The sequence below is a fragment of the Haemaphysalis longicornis genome, unplaced genomic scaffold (genome assembly GCF_048455015.1).
Source record: "Haemaphysalis longicornis isolate Haplotype H1 unplaced genomic scaffold, Haemaphysalis longicornis Haplotype H1 scaffold_2, whole genome shotgun sequence".
Classification (NCBI taxonomy): Eukaryota; Metazoa; Arthropoda; class Arachnida; order Ixodida; family Ixodidae; genus Haemaphysalis; species Haemaphysalis longicornis.
In genome coordinates, this window is record NW_027526295.1 from 80,089,829 (window position 1) to 80,110,151 (window position 20,323).

Genomic DNA, 20,323 nt, shown 5'->3' on the forward strand with positions numbered 1-20,323 from the left:
CACCTGTCTTCTGGGGTGCTTCACAAAGGGTGCTCCTGCGGCGACAAAATCCAAGCACCCTAAAGGGCGTAAAATATTCAGTTTTTAGGGTGCTCCTGCGGCGACAAGCTGAAGCACCCTTTTGGGCGTAAAAATATTTAGTGTGCACTTAGAGAACTTAATTCTTTAGCCCGCACGCTCATGCAGTTCTTACGTCGGCTGTAAAAAAAAAGCTAAGCCGACAAGTTTTTGGCACCACGCATCGGGTAAACGGGGTACCTAAGCTCAAGCTTCTGGTTACCAGAGAACGTTATTTTGCCATTAATTCGGGGTAAAGCCAGCGGGAAAGAGGGGGTCTCAATATACATGACACCCCTCTCCCCCAACAAGTGGCACCCGACACCCAGGCCACGCCAATTGTTCACGTTATACGCCACTCCGGACGCATTTCTGAAGTAACGCGTGCGTGGAATAGTCACATGAAAGTGACCAATTAATGATAACGCAATGTTGCACCATGCGAGCTGCGAAAGAATGGGGGTACGACACGTCGGGGGAAACTGAAGTGGGTAACACTCGTCAATCTAACGGCGTAATTTATTATCACCATTCTTGTCTTGAATTGCTTTATTAGAGTATGGTCCCTAGAAACATTTCTAGGGACCATAATTAGAGTGTCATGCGGAATTTCACTGTGATGATAGTAACGCTACATACTTTCTTTACAGCCTCTGAACATGGTGGTTCAGAACGTACCGAATTAATCGCTTGTCACGAGGTAACCAATTATTTTGATTCGCAAAGTAAACACACATTGTTTTCACAGTTCCCTGCTATAACTCCCACTTCTCAGAGGAAGGCGAAGCATGGATGTTTGGGGCGTGAGGGCATTCCCAACTAGGTGGTTAGTGGTGTTCCGGACGTAGCGGGATGGGCAATTGTAGGGGTGTGTGGAGGGGGAGATTTAGTGAAGTTTTGCAGTGTTGTACTATGTGTATTCCTGTAGTCTACGCCAAATGTGAGCCGCCAGCTCACGGTGCGAGGACCAGGCGCGCCTCGGCTCTGGAGCCCACGCTGCTCCGCTTCGTCGCGGCTTTCGCCACCCACTTTTATTTTCAATAAAATAACTACTTGCATCCTCTACCCCCTCCATCTCCTCCTGAGCCACCTCGTCCTCCCTCCTGTAACTCAATTTCACCTGCGCATTTCGGAGTTGTCAAGTTCAATATTCACTGCAAAGTGTGCCTCAGACTGGTGGCATCAAAGCCATTTAAATTATATTGAACAGAGGAAAGGACGAGATTATTAGCCTTAAAAGGTAGTTCGCCACCATGTGGCACCATCTTGTCGTTTATAAAAGAGTACGATTACCAACACGTGAAACGAGGAGTTGCCGCTGTTCTGTTGACGTGACGCGATAGAAATGCGAAACGACACTTCAATAAAATGAAAGGAATTCCTTAACGGAAGCAGGCAGGCAATTCATTAGCACAAAAAGTGGCCGCGAATCTGCTCACTCTCTGCAAATGTCGAAAGATGGATAGTGCCCCGTAACTGCCTCTTCTCACGCCGGTCGCACTGCGATCGGCGATCGTTCAAGGGAATGCGTAGGTAGAGTATTCTAGTTCACTGTATACGTAGGCGCGCGAACAATTTTTTTTTTGGGGGGGCACGCGGCGTGCTAACTAGTGAGTGAGTGAAGGTCTTTTAATAACACAAGGAGGGCCCAGGGGGCGGAAGGGGGAGAAAGGGGGAAAGGAGAGGGGAGAGATATGTGATGTTTATTTGAAGATCCTGGAGAAGAAGAGTCAGTTCTGAATGCACACATAGGGGTGGTAGAGTCCCCGGCTAAACTACTTTTGCGAGGCCACTCTCGAGAGCGAAGCGCCCAAGGGCAGCAAGGAAATCGAGGTCGCTGAGTGTCGTGGGGGGTATCTCGCTTGGATTGGGTAGGGCATTCAACAGGATGGGGCGGAAGGATTGGTACGCAGAGCAGTGCCAAATAAGGTGGGTCAGGTTTGCTATTGTAGCTGTGTTGAAATATCGGCAGTAGGGCGGAGGATCGCCGGGCGGGTGATGCCATTTGCGCGTGATGTGGGGAGTCAATGCAGTGTTCGCGCGAAATTTGTTAATAAAAACTTCGGCAGGACGAGTTAAAGATGGGGCGTTATGCAGGAAACCTACAGGAGTGGCAGCGGCAAGGCGATTGTGCCTAGCCTGGCGAGCGTGATCCAGCTGTTGCCTGAGGGAGAGCGGGGGAGCAGGGCTGTCAACCAGTGGAGGAGTTACTCGAAGACTCTCCTGTGCTGCCTCATGGGCAGCCTGGTTGCCGGAACCCTGAACCATGTGTCCCGGTATCCACGCAACACGTACAGAGGTACCGTTGTGAGCATGCCGACTAATCATATGTTGAATCTGATGAACCAAAGGGTGATCGGAGAAGGGTTTCCGGAGCTCACGTAGCGCCATTTGGGAGTCAGTCAGGAACCGAATGCGGAGTGGTAATGGGGCAGACGTCTCGTAGGTCAAGTGGTCGATGGCTGCGAGGATGGCATGTAGCGCAGCGTCCATTATAGAAGTAGTGGATGTTTGTCGAGTGCGAGCGCTGTCTAAACTAGGTATACCAGTACATTGCCAAGCCAGTCCCATGCGGCTAGCAGACACGCTCGCGTCTGTGTAAATGTCTTGTTCATCAGGGAGTTTAGCCGCCAGAGTTCGAGAAACAGCATGATGGCGAACTCTGGATCGGGATCTTGGGACGCCTATGCGTTGCAAATTGTAAACCCTTAATGGCCCTTTGCATGGAGGAGGGGGAGGCTGCGGCAGTGTCTGGGGGAGCGCCATTTGCGAGTCCCAAGCTGTAAGAGCCGCACCCTGCCAGGTCAAGGAACGGCGATCTTCGTGCAGTTGTCGGGTTTCCTCGAGTAGCAGTTCGAGCGGGGGTACCGGGGCTGATTGATTCAGGGCTTCCGTGCAGGTATGGCGCGGAAGTCCGGTAATGGCGCGAAGAACGGCCCGATGAAGAACGTGAAGATGTTTCATATGCACTTTGTTGAGCTTATAGACAGGTGCGCCATACGTAAGTCGACTCATTGCCACTGCTCGAGTAAGCGTAAGGCAGGCTGACTGGCATGCTCCGCCGTACTTGTTCGACATGCGCGAAATGAGACGAAGCATGGGTTTCCAGTTGCGCTTAAGCTGGCTGATCCAACACTTAGCGCTATTGTTTCTGGCCAACGGGACACCTAAAATGCGACTTTGCCCACTTTTAGGGGAGACTGGTGTGTCTACGAGGTAGACGACCTTGCGTATATCCGGTGGGAGCTGATGGCGACCATGAACAAGGAGGAATTCCGTCTTTTCCGGGGAAATCTCAAGTCCTAGTGTCGGAAGGATTTCATTGAGGCTGTTAGCGGCACCTTGAAGTTCGTCCAACATGTGATCCGGGTCGGAAAAGTCAGCGGCTTCTACCCAAACCGTGAGATCATCAGCGTATGTAGCAAACCGAGCGGCAGAGTCCCGTTCGAGCGTACGAGCAACCCGGGCCATGGCTAGGTTGAAAAGCACAGGCCCCAGGATAGAGCCCTGGGCCACGCCCCTATCCAAGTAGTAGGTCCTGGGGCTCCATCCCGGATACGTGCTGCTAAGACGAATGGGCCGGTTCTCAAGAAAATTGCGTACCCAGTTTTGGGCCCTCTGAATAGGGAATGCATGAGCTAGCTCTTCGAGAATAGCAGCCTGACTAACACGATCGAATGCTCTGCGCATGTCAAATGAAAGGGCGTAGTCAGGGTTACCCGCCCGGGAGGTGCGATTGAAGACTCGGCGTAGCAGCCAAAGACAGTCATATGTACTCAGATTTGGACGAAAGCCCGTCTGCGCCGGATGGAACCATGGTGATACATACTCTAGATGATGTTGAAGGCGATTATTAATGAGGCGTTCTAAGAGTTTACAAAGCACCGGTGTTAAGGAGATTGGTCGGAGATGAGATATATTAGTGGCGTCTTTGTTCGCTTTTGGTATCGGATGAAGATGCGTAAGTTTGAGTTGTTCTGGAACTTCGCCAGTGGCCCAGTAATCATTAACAAGGTCCAAGAGTGCGGCAATGGTGGAGTCATCTAGATTACGAATGTGTTGCCATGTGATGCCATCATGCCCCGGGGCCGAGCGTTGTTTACCCTGGAAGAGCGCAGCCTGAAGTTCGGCAAGAGTAAAGGGCGAGTCAAGGCCCGCGGAGGGGGCTGGAATGGTGATTACTGGTAATGGCGGATGCTGGTCGAGGGAGGCGTGAGGGAAGAAAGTCGGGATGAGCTGATGCTCGACCGTTGTTGGTGGATCTTTGAGGGTAAGAGAGGCAAACAGAGAAGATTTCTGTTTCCTTTTATTAGAAAGGGCCCGATAAAGGCCCCACAATTTATATAGCCCTCTTTCCTGCCCTAGCTTGTCGCAGAGGCTGTGCCAATGCTCATTTGATAGTACTCGCTGGTATTCCCGGATCAACTTGTACCGGCGCCGTAGCTTTGCAAGGTCTGAATGGTGTTTCCCGTTGTGGGCATAACGGGCAGTGAGTGCATGCGCCCGTTTCCATAGGTTGGCCATATGAGCGTAGAGGGCTGGTGTTGAGGAGTCGCATTCAATATCTTCAAGTGCATTATCCCGAGCCGTTTGAATGGTATTGATGAGGGTCGAGAGAGTTATCGGACCTGCGAGAACAGCCTGTGTGCGGAAAGCCCCCCAGTACGTGCGTGTGAGTCGTTGGCGCGTGCGAAAGCGTTTGCCGTGTAATGTGGAAGGATGGAGGCCAATGCGAGTAACCTGAGTAGGGTCGTTAAGAATTGGAAGCCCACAATCGTCAACCATGGTTTCCAACCGAGTTCCCCGGCCATCGGTGGAAGGGTAGCCCCAAGTGGTGCTGCGGGCGCTCAAGTCGCCACCTATGAGCAAAGTAGTTCGAGGAAACAGACACCAGGTGTTGCAGCCAATCATACCGAACATGCGTTTGAGAACCACTAACCGGACGGTAGTAAACCGACGCCGCAATCAGATCTTTATCGTCCGGGAGCCAAATGTGCACGATGACGACCTCGTGATCCTTCGAACACTGCCCAGGAACACTGACACGGCGACATCCAAGATCTGAACGAACCAGTAGAGCATGCTTGTTCAACTACCAGTGGCTGAGAGGGTGGGCGCTTTTTGCTAACGTGAGTAATGGCTGGTTCTGTGAAGGTAGTGTATCCTCGAAGAGATCGAGGAGCGCGGGTTTCTTGAAGGAAAATAAGAAATGGTAAAATTTGGGAGACACGAGCGGCGAGAATAGGTCCTGCTTGAAAGTAGCTGCGGCATGCAGTTCCACTGTAGAGCTCTTACGGATTGCTTCATTCTGCGGTCGTATCGTGTACTGTTACCTTTCATGGTGGTTGCTTGTCCTCCTCTGCAGGTATACCCGGCAGATATTTAGTAATGTACCCGATCATGGCTGCAGTTTGCGTGGCGTATTGGTCAGTAAGCACACGCAGTTTCTCCATATCCGCGAGACGTTCGCGGCGTTCCTTCTGGACGTCGGCTCGGGTGAATTTGAGAACTTGCATGAATTCTTGCGCTTCAGAAGGTGGTTGGGAGGTGGGGGTGCGTTTGCGACTAATGCTACGGCTGTGCCGAGAAGAGGCTGCGGTAGCCGAACAATCCCGAAGGGCCGACGTTTTTGGAGGATCTGCTGTTGCAATGGGCACCACTGGCGTCCCCTGCCGCGCGGCGGCGAGTTCCACTTTGAGCTGTCGGTTCTCCTCGCGCAACTGTTTCAGCTCTGTGCGCAGGTCGTCGAGCTGTCTTAAAATGTCTTGATTGACAAATCCGTTTGTGTTGGATGGCGTCGAGCCTTCCATTGCTGGGCAAGAAAGCGGCGCTGCCTCATCTGTGGGGGGGGCTGGTGCGTCCAACAACGCGGTCCGCCCACGTAATACCTTCCTGGATACGCGAAGTAGTCTGCGGAAGGGTAACTGTTCGACTGGGACATTTTGGGTTGACAGCCAGTTGGCCATCCTTCTTGCATGCGGCGCAAAATAGAGTGCGCTCGCAAGGCAGCGTCTCGTCGTGTGTACGGCCACATTTTTTACAGACAGGTTTTCGTGGGCAGTATTTAGACATATGGCCAACTGTGTGGCAGCTAAATCACACCATCAGCTTGGGTTGATAGGGAGCCACTTTGACGATTGCCATGTAGTACTTCACGACTCGTGGTGGTGTGGGGGAGTCAAAAGTCAAAACGGCACGATTAGTTTTGCCAATGCGCTGAACTGTTAGTACATCTGCTTGCTCGCAGCGTATCCATTGCAGTATGTCTTCGTTGGTGTCATTCGACTCGACCGTTATGACGCCACGTGATCTGTTAGTGCGATTCGGTAGGGGTTTGAGCTCAATGGGTACAGTAACCTGACGGCCTGCGTGTTGGAACTGAACACAGTTAGCTGACAGTAAACGTGCAGCATGTTCCTAACTAGAAATAAAAATTGCTCACAGGCGGCGTGGAAACTAAAGATAGAAATTGTTCCCACGTGAGGTGCGAAACGAGACCCTATTCGAGCGATGATGATGATGATTAGAAGCTCTCCCTTTGTATAGGGACGTCCGTTGTCAGCAACCGACTTGCCTGTGTTATTCCACTTGTTTGCCCTACCCTTCTTCAACTTAATGGATTACCCCCCTCCCCCCTTCCCGGTTTTAAACTCCCATCGCTTCCCCCCTTCCTGCCCTTGCACCACTGTTAACCTGCCCCCCCCCTCTGATTCTATTTCGGTATATTACTCATCCTACGTCCCACTCTCTTCCCTACTTTTCTTCCACCACCACTCCAGCCGCCTTTTCGTCACCTCTATGGCCCTGAAGTCGAGGCTCCCCCTCACACCAAATCCCAAAGCCTCCATCAACGTCGCTTCCCCATCGCCCCGTCGCGGTCGCATCTCTGTGCAGTCTATGACAATATGCCCTACGGTTTGCCGATCCCTGCCGCAGCATACGCAAATTTCGTCTGTTAGCGTGTGTGCCAGTGTTCTCAGAAACCCCCGCCCGTGCTTCAAAAAGATGCACTGCCTCGCGTATTGCCATAGAAACCTTCCTTCCTGATTTCTAGTTTCTCTGTTCTATAGGTCTCCAAGGTTTTTTCCCTTCCTTTCTCTACACCCAATTCGCCGTCTCTGCTGCTTTTACCTGCTTTTTAACTGTTGTGTATACCCCACCTTCCCCTACCTAATTTCCGTACCGCTTGGTCAGCTGTCTGGTCCTCCGTCTCCACCGCGTGTCCATGCTCCTCATATACAGGTACCTAAACACTCTCGCGTCCCATTTTGCCTCCTCCATGTCCCTCAGTCTCTCTTCAAATTTTATCTTGCTCTGCGCCTCCCTTGCCTTAAAGGACGACCAGGCCATATCCCCCTGTACCGCTTCATTCGTAGTTTTGCTATGGACTCCTACGGCCAGCCTACCTACGGCCCTCTGATTTACCTCCAGGCCCGTTTGGGTCTCTGGTTTCATGCACAGAACCAAATTTCCAAAAGTCAACCCTGGTACCATGACCCCCTTCCAGACTCCCCTTACCATCTCGTATTTGTTGTAGCCCCACAGTGCTCTATGTTTCATTATAGGCGCGTTTCGTCTGCATTTTGTTTTGAGGAGGGCCTCATGCGCATGCATGTAATCTGCCCCATCGTTAAGCCATATTCTTAAATATTTATACTCCTTTACCCGTGGTATTTCTACTTGTTTAACTGGTACCGATTTGTGCTCTGTGTCGTCGTTGAAAACCATGATTCCTGATTTTTCTCTGCTAAAAGATTACCCTAGGTGCGGCGCTTCTTCACCGCATATATCCATCAAGCCCTGCATACTTATCCGGTTGTCCGCCATCAACAATTTGTCGTCTGCATACATTAGTCCCGGAACCCGTTGTTCCACCACCTGCCCGTTTTCATGTAGGATAAGTCGAACCCCACTTCTAGCTTCCTTTCTAACCCCGTCATGTATATCATGAACAGCAGTGGAGAAAGAGGATATCCTTGTTTCCAACCCTTGTAGGTGTGTACAGGCCTTTTGTATGTTATCCCCTCCCACACTATTTGCTCTTTGTTCTCCCTGTATAGCTCCCTGAGTAAGTTAATTAATTCTGCCCCCCCTCCCTCGTCCTCCAGGATACTCCACAGCCGCTCCCTGTCTACATTATCATAAAGCCGCTTTAATGTACAGAAAGGCTAACCACAAAGGTCTGTTTTGCATCTTCGCCACCTGTATGCATTGACTTACTACAAATAGGTTGTCATCCAGTCTTCTGTCCTTTCGAAACCCGTTTTGAAGTTACCCTAGCACTCTGTTCTCTTCTACCCATCGCTCTAGTTCAAATTTCCCTGCCTGCATTCCCAACCTCTACAGCACGGACGTGACGGTGACTGGCCTATACGAGCTTGGCTTAGTCTTGTCTCCTTTGCCCTTATAGATTAAGCTCATCCTGCTAGTACGCCATGTGTCCGGTATTGCCTTCTTTTCTATCCCCGTGCGAATAGCTTGTAGTAGTCTTCCCTTGCTTTTAGACCCTAATTGGTTGACCAACTCCATTGGTACCCCATCCGTGCCCACAGCGATATTTTTGGGGACCTTTCCCTCTGTTTTTCCCCACTTAAGCTTGTCCCCTCCTATCTCCAGACCTTTCGGCCTCACCGTCGTGACATCGCTATATATGGCGCTGCGGGGTCCCTCTATCAACCTTACACAATTTCTTAGTGATAACTTCATGAAGGTATGACAATGCCTGCTCTCCCTTGAGCATGTCTGGCCCGCTCCGTTTTCTATAGTAGCACCTTCTGCATGTCCCGTGCGTTTCCCTAGTGCCCGCATATGTTTCAAAAACTTTTTTCGGCGCGTCTCTACCCCTCCCTCTTTTTTGCTCTACGCATCGCTCGCTGTGGCCCTTTACCTTCGCCTGCACCAGCAGTTGCACTTCCACTTTTCTTTGCTGCTGCTGCTGATGATTAGTGTCTCTCCATTTGAATCGGGCCCCGGGCGTCGGTTGTCAGCAACCTACTTGCCTGTTTTATTACGCTTACTTGCCCTACTTCCAGCTAACCTAATAGATTTGCTTCCTCCCTCCCACGTCCCCCTCTTCCCTGTTTTAAACTCATCGTTCCCACCCCGCTTTTTTCTTCCCTCGCTGTTCTAAATTCAGTTTAGAAAAACCAGCTGAACATGAAAATAAAGGACTAAATGTTAACATGGAAAGAAGGAAACATGGGAATGTTAACATGGAAATGTTAACATGGGAACATGGAAATAAAGGACTAATGTTCTAAACTTAATATGCACCAACTAGCCCAGCAACAAACCCTCCTGTTCTAAATTCTCATCCGTATGATTACTCCGCCTGCGTACCAATCCCTTCCCTACTTTTCCTCCACCACCACTCCAGTCACCTCTTCGTCCCCTCGCCCCAAATCCCAAAGCCTCCGCCAGCGTCGTTTCCCCTCACCCAACGGTGGTCGTATCTCTGTGCAGCTCCTGACAATATGGTCTATAGTTTCCCGATCACTGCTGTAGCATGCACATGTTTCATCCTGCTGCCTGTAGCTACCCGTGTATGCCCGGTTTCTCATGAAACCCGTCCGTGCCTCGAAGAGCAATGCACTGCCTCTCGTATTGCCATAGAACCCCTCCTTCTAATTTCCAGTTTCTCGGTCCCATAAGTCTCCAGGGTTTTTTTCGCTTCCATTCTCTGTGCCCACTTTGTCGTCTCTGCTGCCTTTACCTGCTTTTTAACTGTTGCGTAAACCCCACTTTCCCCTACCGACTTTCCGTACCACTTGGTCAGCTGTCTGGTCCTCCGTCTCCACCGCGTGTCCACGCTCCTCATATACAGGCACTTAAACACCCTCGCGGCCCATTTTTCGTCCTCCCTGTCACGAAGTCGCTCCTCAAACTTTATCTTGCTCTGCGCCTCCCTCGCCTCGAAAGCCGACTAGCACATATCCCCCTGTACCGCTTCATTTGTAGTTTTGCTATGGACTCCTACGGCCAGCCTACCTACGGCCCTCTGATTTACCTCCAGGCCCGCTTGGGTCTCTAGTTTCATGCACAGAACTGAATTTGCGAAAGGTAATCCTGGTGTCATGACCCCTTTCCAGACTCCCCTTACCACCTCGTATTTGCTGTATCCCCAGAGGGCTTTATGCTTCATTATGGCTGCGTTCCGTCTCCCTTTCGTCTTAAGGTGAGCTTCATGCGCGTACGTGCAATCTTCGCTGTCGTTTAGCCATACTCCTAAGTATTTAGAATATTTCACCAATGGTATTTCTACTTGTTGCACTGATGCTGTTTTGTGCTCCACGCAGTCGTTAAAGACCATGATCCCCGATTTTTGTCTGCTAAAGGATAGCCCTAGGTGCGTCTCTTCATTCACCGTATATATCCATCAAGCCCTGAATACTTATCTGGTTGTCCGCCATCAACAATATGTCGTCTGCATACATTAGTCCCGCAACCCGTTGTTCTACTGGTTCTACCACCTGCCCGTATTTCATGTATGATAAGTCGAACCACAGCGTACTGACTTCTAGCTTCTGTTCTAACCCCCACCATGTAGATCATGAACAGCAGCGGAGAGAGGACATCCTTGTTTCAAACCCTTGCAGGTGCATACAGGCATATTGTATGTTAAAAAAAACAGGTGACGTCACTTCCGTGGGGCGCTCCAGCCAGTCGTGATCGGGCGAGGCTGGAGCACCCCGGAGTTTGGCCTCGGTCGTCGTGGGGTGCGGACGTGTTTTTCGTTCGCTCCTGCGCGGCCGGGGCGGTATCGCGATTATGCCGGCCACGCGTCGCGAGCCATGGGTGTCTTGTTTGGGCGGCGCGCGCTCTGCTGCGTGGGGCCGTCGAGCGCCTCCTCCCGCTCGCCAGTAACCGCTCGTCTGCCTCGAACTTCACCCAGCAAGCTCCCCACACTTCGGACCTCCGCGCACGACTCTTCGCAGCACAGCCTCGCCTCTACGCTCCACCGCTCCCGTCGAGAACTTCTCCCGGACGCAGCATGACGCCAGAACCTGTGTTTGTGATGTGTACTGTGCTCGGTGGCCCCCAGTGACTGTGGCACGCTTCTTTTCCTCGCGGCGCCTCAACTTTTCTCTTTACCTATCTCGTTTTTTTCTTTACCCTATTCTATTCATCCCCTTCTATACTCCCTACCCCCCGGACTGGGTTGTATGCCGGTGAGCCCCCAGATGGGCTCAATAATATCCCCAGTCCATTTCTTTTCCTTTTTCATCGAACCACTTAGTAGTAGTAGTGGAGCACCCCGAGGGAAAGGACAAGGTAAATATAAATGGTAGCGAAGGTTCGGGCAAAAAGCGGTTCAGAACCTATTGCCAGCGACATCAGCATGGGGGCTTATGGGAGGGGACGCCCTGTCCGGCCAACAACAGATCGAGGTCGTGACATCACAGCCAAAAGTCACGTGATAAAGGCATTTTCGTCACTTCCTGGACCGTGGGCTTTTCTTTTTTTTTACTTTTATCGCGAAGGCACTGCGCATAGCATCAAGAAGCTATGCACTGCGGTAAGGTGTTTTTTTATCACTATTGCGCAGGTACATACGCCCTTCTGCAGCGGTAGGTTCGCTTTGGCGTTTGTTTGATGCCCGAGTTTGTGTCAACGTAGCCGCGGGTCAACGTCGTGGACGGTTGCTTACATGATTGTCAAGTGTAGCGTCGAGCTGTTGGTTGATGAACGCGCCGCGTATCTGCTTTAAGCGTGCTGTTCATGTTGCCTGTTCGATTCACTGACTCCACCATAACTCCGCTGTAGTACCAGTACCAGGCCCATAAAAAGTTTGGATGACCGATCGGCCACCGCTAACTAGCGCCGCTTTCACCGCTAGCGCCGACAGGCTTTACCGCAATGCACCTGTGACGTGCGGCTAAAGGACAGGCGGAAGGAGTTGAAAAATACGAGCGCTACAAGAACAACGGACGAGAAAGGCAAGCAGCTGTCGTATTTGTCGTCCGTTCTTTTCATACGCTGGTATTTAGCGCTCATAATTTTTTTTTATTTTATTTTGTCAATATCATAGACCAATTCAACCAAAACACGTTTCGAAGAGAAAGGTGCTTTAGGAGAGCACTTTAATTCGAAAATATTTGTTCCTAATAAAAGCTAGTTCAATAAAACAGCTTTAAAAGCAGAATTTCATATCCTCGCAGCCCTGGTCTCTACAGAAGCTCCTATAAGATATATAACTAGAAGGGTTGCGGGCTTTTAGTTAAGACATTTTGTAGTGGTAGCAAATATTTCATCTCGTACCGAGTACCTATAGCATGGCAGAAAAAAAAGGAAGCAGCAGCAGTAACCCAGACAAGCTGTTTTGATACCACAGTTGAAGTAAAGTCAAGTGGCAGGCTTTATCCATCTTGCACAAGAACGGAACCGATGGCTGTTTAATAAGTGGGTGGCCTCTTCTGGTTTACTTGGCTTCCTTTGCATTCTGGCTGCCTGTTTGTGAAATCTACCCGTGGGTATTCTAATTCCTGTGTGGTGGTAGTGTTGTTCCTCATAGAACAATATTGTAGTAATGATGTACACTGTCTCACCTTTTGAATAAAGCCAAGATGTAGGTTGCATACATTGTAGGGCTGGGTGTCGGTTAAAAGTTTTAATCCGATTAATCTGTCTGACCGTTTTAATCCGATTAGCTTTAATCTGGTAATTAATCAATTAATCGGTAGTGTTGGTTTTGAAAGAAAAATGACCAAAAATAATATTTCATAGAATCCATACACCGATGATAATAATAAAATGCTTCTCCGTCCCAACAGTTTTAATTGCTATCATCTCTGAGCATACTTGCATTGTTTTCTGTTGTAACGTAACGCAGGCTATTTGAACACAAATATGGTCCTCGGCATGCACACAATTTCAACGCGGTACTCCTGTTTCGGTTTGCTCACATGACTTCGACCGACTAAAAAATTAATCGCAACTAAAGCATTAATCGGAAAGTTGATCGATCAATCGCCCACCCCTAATACATAGTCCATTCAAAAGCACCACATAACGTTTACCGAGCCGCAATTTGTGCCTTTTGTAATTTGCACTGGGGACAAAAATTAAAATTTGCCACAATGTGCTGCAAACACCTCAGACATAGGAATGTAAAAGGGATCACCAGCACTTTCTTTTCAGTGGGTGTGTTGGTAATAGCTGAACCGTTTTTGCACCACCTTCAGCAGTTATAAGGGGACAGTGCATTCTCATTAGGTGAAGCAGAAGCCATTGAATGAAGATATTTACTTTCTCTAAGAGCACTGCATGTGGTTTTTCTCTTCTAATAAAGCCTTTGCACTTTATTGAGTATAGGAGCCACACCACCATGCATGATAGTTTTGATTACAGTGCCGTTACCTAACTCTGTGCTTGTGATGTCGGCTCAGAAGAAACTTCACTGAAACAAGCATTGAAGCCAACTTGTGTTCTGAGGCCCTGTTGCACCTAACACATACTTTTTTCCAGGAGATTCAATTGCAATAAAAAGCTGTGCCCAAACAGCCTCGTATCTTTTCCAATTTCTTTTGTGCATTATACTACTCGCTTTTTCTCCATAGATGTTAACTCTTGATGGCTAGTGTTAGTCTCACTTGTAGCTTACGGACTAATTATTAGGTGAAGCCATGCAGACTTTTAGTGGGTGATGTACTGGATCTCTCATGTAGCTAACCGACGGGAACTTTTGGGCGGCTTCACACGTGTAAATGGCAAAATTTGGATGAGACAAAGAAGGATGACATGACCAAGTGCTACTTCCAACTAGGATTTATTGGTAAGATACACTCGCATATATACAGGCAAAATTTTGACACGAGACAAAGGATGACCGGAACAAGGGCAACTAAGTATTACTGGTAAAGTACAATCGTGTATATACAGAAACCGTGCGAACATCAGCAAAAAAAGCAAATTCCAGCACACAAAACAGTTATGCACCGGCACATAATAATATTTGTGACGCAGCTCATGCCCTGATGTACAAAGTATAACTAGAGATTTTTTTTTATTGGGTCAATTTCCATCGGCGATGGAGGAGGAGAGGGAAGGAAAAAGCCGTGCGAACAGCTTGACAAGCCCTATCCCCCCTCCTGGCTACAGCGATTGGCATAGCACTGACAACAACAACAATAACAAAAAAATAAAACGAAATCAACTTTTCAATATGCAGTACACAAAATAACAATCCAAAAATAGCAGTTAATACATTATACATAGTCATGCAAACAAAAGTCATGGGCACATGGAACAATAATAAGCAACAGAAATAAACAGTATACATAGCAATATTAATTTGACGTAGCGGTAAATCGTACCATGGCAACGTAATACAACTTCTATATACGCGCTAATTATCCATAAAGAAAATACGAACGTATCCGATGTACAACGCAATAAAATTCTCACTTTAGATCGGAACTTTAGGCAAAATTCCCATTTTTTTCCTGGAGTCCCTGTAAACTTTGTTCAACATATAAGCACGAACTACAGGGATTAAATTAATCAACTTTTGATAGTGCCTATAAGGGCCTATTTTTAGATTCGTGTCTATATTGGCTTTTTGTTGCCCTAAAAATGCCTTTTTAGGCTTGCTGAGTCCATTTTACGTAACGTGTTGCCCCAAAACATACCAACAGAGTCAACTCTTCAGAACCTATACCTGCTATCAATGTGCAAGGACATTAAAAATTCACAACTTAGTGACTCATGCATATGGATTTCAGTGGACAGGGGATTACATGTGTCCAGATTGAAAAAGTGTGAGGGCCACTTCAACTAGAAGTCTTTGGAGAGAAACTTCCTCCTATCGGAAACAGTACAAGGCAGGGAGCAGATGTAGAGGCAACTTTGAGGGCAGAGATTTTTTAGTCTTAAGAAAGCAGAAGGACCTTGAGGCAGTAATTTGGCAACGAGTTTGGTATGGTGAGGGGAAAATGTGGTCGGCAAAGTGGTTAGAAGCATTCAGGCTGTGTCTTTGCAATCACCGGATAGAAATATTGAATAGTGACCATGAATATGCTGGAGGACTCAAAGCATCTTCCTGTCCCAGTGCTTTACTGCGCTGATTAAGCTAGTGTACATGTGTGTTCCTGCATTGAGCATTTGCAGTTTTGACAGTATATTATCAAAGGCAATTGGAGTGACAATAGCATGAGTACAGGTGACTATTGACATCTCGATGGGGAAGGCTTGCATAGGTGACTCTTCCTTCTCTCAGTGGAATGGCTGCTTCTATGGGCAACCCAAAGTGGGTATCGGAAATAGTAGTCATGGGTGTATAACGCCATGGGAACAGGTGTTCTGGTCAGGGAAGGCTCGCCATAAAAATAAGAATACAGCGCTATGACCACTCACAGCTGGATGAACTTCGCTTTGCTCTGATTAAGTTTGTGATGATACTGAGCTGGGTGTGTTCTAAGAAAACAGAGGGACAATAAAATACCACAACACTGCAAATGGCTTATCTGCCAATATTCTCGTCCTGTAGCATCACTGGGTGCAATTAGGGCAGTTACAACTGCAGGAGGTGCATATAAGACAGGCTCACCACTTGCTGTAGCTATAAGGCCTGGGACGTGCAGTTATCAAACTTTACATGCCTTCAGCTTCCCGCTGATTTACGATTTAAAGGTTGCTCTTTTCACTATTTAGGCAATGTAAAATAGTATGCATGCAATATGTAATAGCATGTATGTAAGGCACTTGTATTTGGAAGCCCGCATCATACAGCTGCCTGCAAAAAATTTCTGCCCGTGCAAGCATCGCACTCAGCCATCAAGAGCGCAGACATCAAGGGCGATAGCAAGCTAAGTGCAATGGCTAATCTCGCCTTTACCATAAAACAAATTCTTCGTTAATGGGACTGACCTCTTCAGCTTTCATTAAAGGCTCTCTCTCTCTCTCTCTCTCTCTCTCTCTCTCTCTCTCTCTGTCACTGTGGAATTCATAGATGTACCGGAACACGGTGAGCTCGACCACGCCTCGTTTGCGCATTTACCTGTCACCGCAATAACAAGCCGAATGTGGTACGTCCAGCGTGGCACCCCAATGCACACAATCATTTCCACATCACTGAATTCGCTGCATCACAGCACGGCATATCCTCGCTTGGTGAACTCTTTTGCTGCATGTTGTTGCTGACGGCAACGTGACTTGTTTTCTTGTAGGATATGGGCGCGCACAACTAGTGGTGTCACACTTCGTCCTAGATTCTTCAGGAAAAGATCGGTGTTGTCGCCGTTTCACCTGCGAGGGCTCAAGGTGACGGCTTCATTCGTGAGCTGGCTCAAAGAAGCAGAACACGACGCCGAGGGAGACTTCGACGATACACTTCAACATATCACGCGGGTATCATCTACGTTGAAAGAAACCAACTCGGGCACAGAACAAATTCCCAGGGGCAAAATGACGCAATAACAACAATAAAAAAAGCGGCGAAGCGACCGTCGCTCACACACAGTGCCTTTGGCAATCGCCTCCAAATGCTTTGGCTGAAGCCTTGGGTGAAACTTCTGACCGCGGTGCATGGCTTCTTGATGCTATGCGCATGCCTTTGTGATAAAAGTAAAAACAAAAAAAAAGCCCACGGCCCAGGAAGTGACGAAAACGCCTTTGCCACGTGACTTTTAACTGTGACGTCACGACCTCGATCTGTTGTTGGCCGGACAGGGCGTCCCTTATGGGAGTGGCGATTGAAGCGCGACTAGGGGAGGAGGGAACAAACACTAGTAACAAAAAACCAATTTTTGTTCAACAATAAAAGGACAATTATATTTTCCGAACTATATTTATTTCTGAATCACATTATCTAGGCACAGTATATAAATAATTTATGAAAATGCCGTTCATTCTCAAAAACCTTTTTTTTTGTAGCGCCCTCTGAAGAATGGCACATGTCATTGCTTTGTGATGCAGTCTTTGTAGTGATCGGAAAGGCGCTCCTAAAGTTCGTCTGCTAGGAAACGCCCCTCGCGTGTTTTGGTGGTGCGCATTTGCATTCGTTTTAAGTGCGAATGCACTTATTAAGCGAGCCTGAAGCGTCCGCCGCCGTCCGCATAGCAACAGCTGCGGGTGCGCGCGCTCCTCGTTTTCCTTGGCAACGGGGGGAGATGGGCGCGCGCTGCCTGGCCGCTGACATGGCACATACCCACGTGGGGGATTGGCCAGGAATCGGGCGTGAGAAGGGCTAATGCACCCGCTTAAAGGAGTACTGACACGAAATTTCAAAGCTGAGATCCGCTCTAGCAATCAAGTACAACGACAACACAAATAGGTGTCTGTGAATAAATGCATCTTTCTTTCTTTGTAGTTGTGTGTGTGTGTGTGATCTCTCTTTCGCGAACATTACCGAAACGCGCAAATTCAACTCGTGCATTCGCACTTTCACATTCTTCCCCTCGGGGAAATGCGGGGAATTTTTTTCCTTGTTAATTTGGTGTGCACTTAATTTTTGCTGTGCGTGGAGTTGCGAGGTGCGTTGTAACGTCTGTGAACACGTGTAGTACCGTGCCCGGCAGGCACGGTGAACTACGGGACCATGCTGCCAACGGTTGGAGCGGAGCGCTTTCGTCGGTACCTACAGCAACGATGTGCTGTACAAGTTGCAACAGCAACTCCCGTACACCTGGCGTTTTACTGCACCATTTTCTTCTGATTTCCACAGGTAACGCGAAACTATTGTACTGTTAATATGTGCACGGGGGTTGTGTAAGGGGACGTGGTGGTGCTTCGAAAAAAATGGGTCTACAGCTTTGTTATGTCACAGTTATCTCTTGATTTCACCTCAGGCTGGCTCAGAGAAAGTTGTGTCAATTATTCTAGGACTTCTCGGCGTAGTACCACTCGAATTTAAACGAATCGCTTTAATTGTCTATCTCAGTGTCTTCTCTATTGCATTCCCCGCACGGGGCACCTTGAGTATTCATGGTGATGGTGTTGGCAAAACCGCGGACCCCGAGCCCCCAACATAAACTGTAACCTACCGTGGTGATGTGTTTAAAGGTGAAGGGTAGAAGCCTCAAACGGTGGCCGTCGGAACCCAGGTCAAGCTCCGGCGGACGGGCTCCCTGTCTGTTTACCAGGCAGGGAGCTCCGGGACCTCTCAGGCTATCAGGGTAAGGTTTGAGAAGAAAGTACCCCCGTCCCCTGCTTCTATACTATGATGTATGGCATTCTATAACCCCCCCCCCCCAAACGTGATCGGTCCCTGAAAAGGGGCCGCACCGAAGTATCTTTTCCTTCATTGCCATCTTTGACATTTCCTGAACCAGATAATTTTTCTCGATTTCTTGTCATGGAATCCATCAATCCAACCCACCCTCTTGCATCTCAGTCAGTCTTCTTGATTGCCAAGTATCTTGAAGCCATAGTAGGAAAATCGTATAAGTGCAAAAAACAAAGGTCTGGTGAACTCCTAATCGAAATAAATGACAAGCAGCAGTCTGCAAAGCTTCTACCTCAGACTAGACTGGCTGATCTCGACATCAGGGTCACACCCCATCGGAGCCTCAACAGCTCGCAGGGTGTGATATCCGAAACAGATCTCCTGAATGAAACAGATGCGGATCTCCTTGCCGGCTTGAAGGATCAGGGCGTCACTGCTGTGACACGCATCACTATCCGCAGAGACGACAGGGAGATTCCCACTAAGCACATTATCTTGACTTTTGGCCGCGCAGTTCTTCCACAACACATACATGCAGGTTTTATCCGTTGCTCCATCCGTCCGTACATCCCGAATCCGCGGCGCTGTTTTAAGTGTCAGCGGTTCGGGCATTGTACAAACTCTTGCCGTGGCCGAACGACGTGTGCAAAATGCGCGGGGCATGATCATCCGACTGACAACTGTCCATCCGACACCCTCTGTTGTGTGAACTGCGGCGGTCCGCATGCAGCGTACTCCCGCAAGTGTGAAAAATTCCAACTGGAAAAAAAGATAATCAACATAAAGGTAACTGACAACATCACCTTCCCAGAGGCGCGAAAGAGGTTCGCCTCTTTCCCCCTGGGGAGGTACGCCGACGCGGCTCGTCGGGGGGTGGAGCGGCGTCTGGTGTCCACAGGGACCCAGTTCAGCGAGGCTGACCTCGTCCCTCTCTCGCCCCCCCCCCCCCCCTGGGTTGCCTCTGGCAGCCCAACCCGCCACCACGCCGCTTGCTGAGGCAGCAGCGGTTGTGGTGGCAACGTCTTCCGTCGGGACCGGTGCCGCTCCCGCCTCTGTCTCCCCATCCTCCAGTGCGTTGGAGGGTACCGAGGTGATGGACACCACGGGCCCCGCACCGGCTCCCACCGCCACCGCACCGCCCGTGCCACCTCTGGCACCCCGGACGCCCTCGGCGGTGGCGTCTCAAACGAAGGGCTCCCGAGGGGGGGCCAAGTCTGGGGGGCCCGGTCCGTCGGGCACCCCTCGGACATCCGACGATGAGATGGATGTCGGGCCGTTCCTGCCTGCAATGCAGCGCAAGGAGCGGCCACCGACTTCCAAGCCTACAGACAGGCCCAAAAAGCCCAATCCCAGAGTAACAGCCCCGAAAGACGACACATGAACACACACGAACACACACACTCCAGTCATTCTTAAATTTAAATAATGGGAACAGAAAACATCATTCAATGGAACTGCAGAGGCCTCCTTAAAAATCTTGACGATGTGTATGAGATTCTGCATGCCAGTCAGCCAAGTATCATGTGTCTGCAGGAAACCCACCTCAATTCTAAACAAACAAATTTCTTAAATAGGTACATGGTATTCAGAAAATACCGGGTTGGCTGCACCCACTCTTCAGGAGGTGTGGCCATTATCGCCTTGAAATCATTACAATGCCACCCTCTCTCTTTAAACACTGTCCTCGAGGCTGTAGCGATCCGTACGATAACATTTAACAGGTTGATAACGGTATGCTCCATCTACATTCCTCCTGATCATGCACTTTCGAGCTCTGATTTCGAGGCGCTGGTCGACCAGCTTCCCGAACCATACATACTAACAGGCGACCTTAATGCGCACAACTCTCTTTGGGGCTCCTCCAGAACGGATGCCCGAGGTCGCCTGATAGAGAAGTTTCTTACATCCTCCGGAGCATGCCTTTTCTACAAAAAACAGCCTACATACCATAACTTAGGACACAATACATACTCGCATCTTGACTTGGCTATTGGTTCCGCAGTTCTCTTTCCATGTCTTGAGTGGGGTGTGGGCACGGACCCATATGGTAGTGACCATTTCCCCACTTCATTAACGTATATAGGTACAGGCCCAAGCAGTCCATCT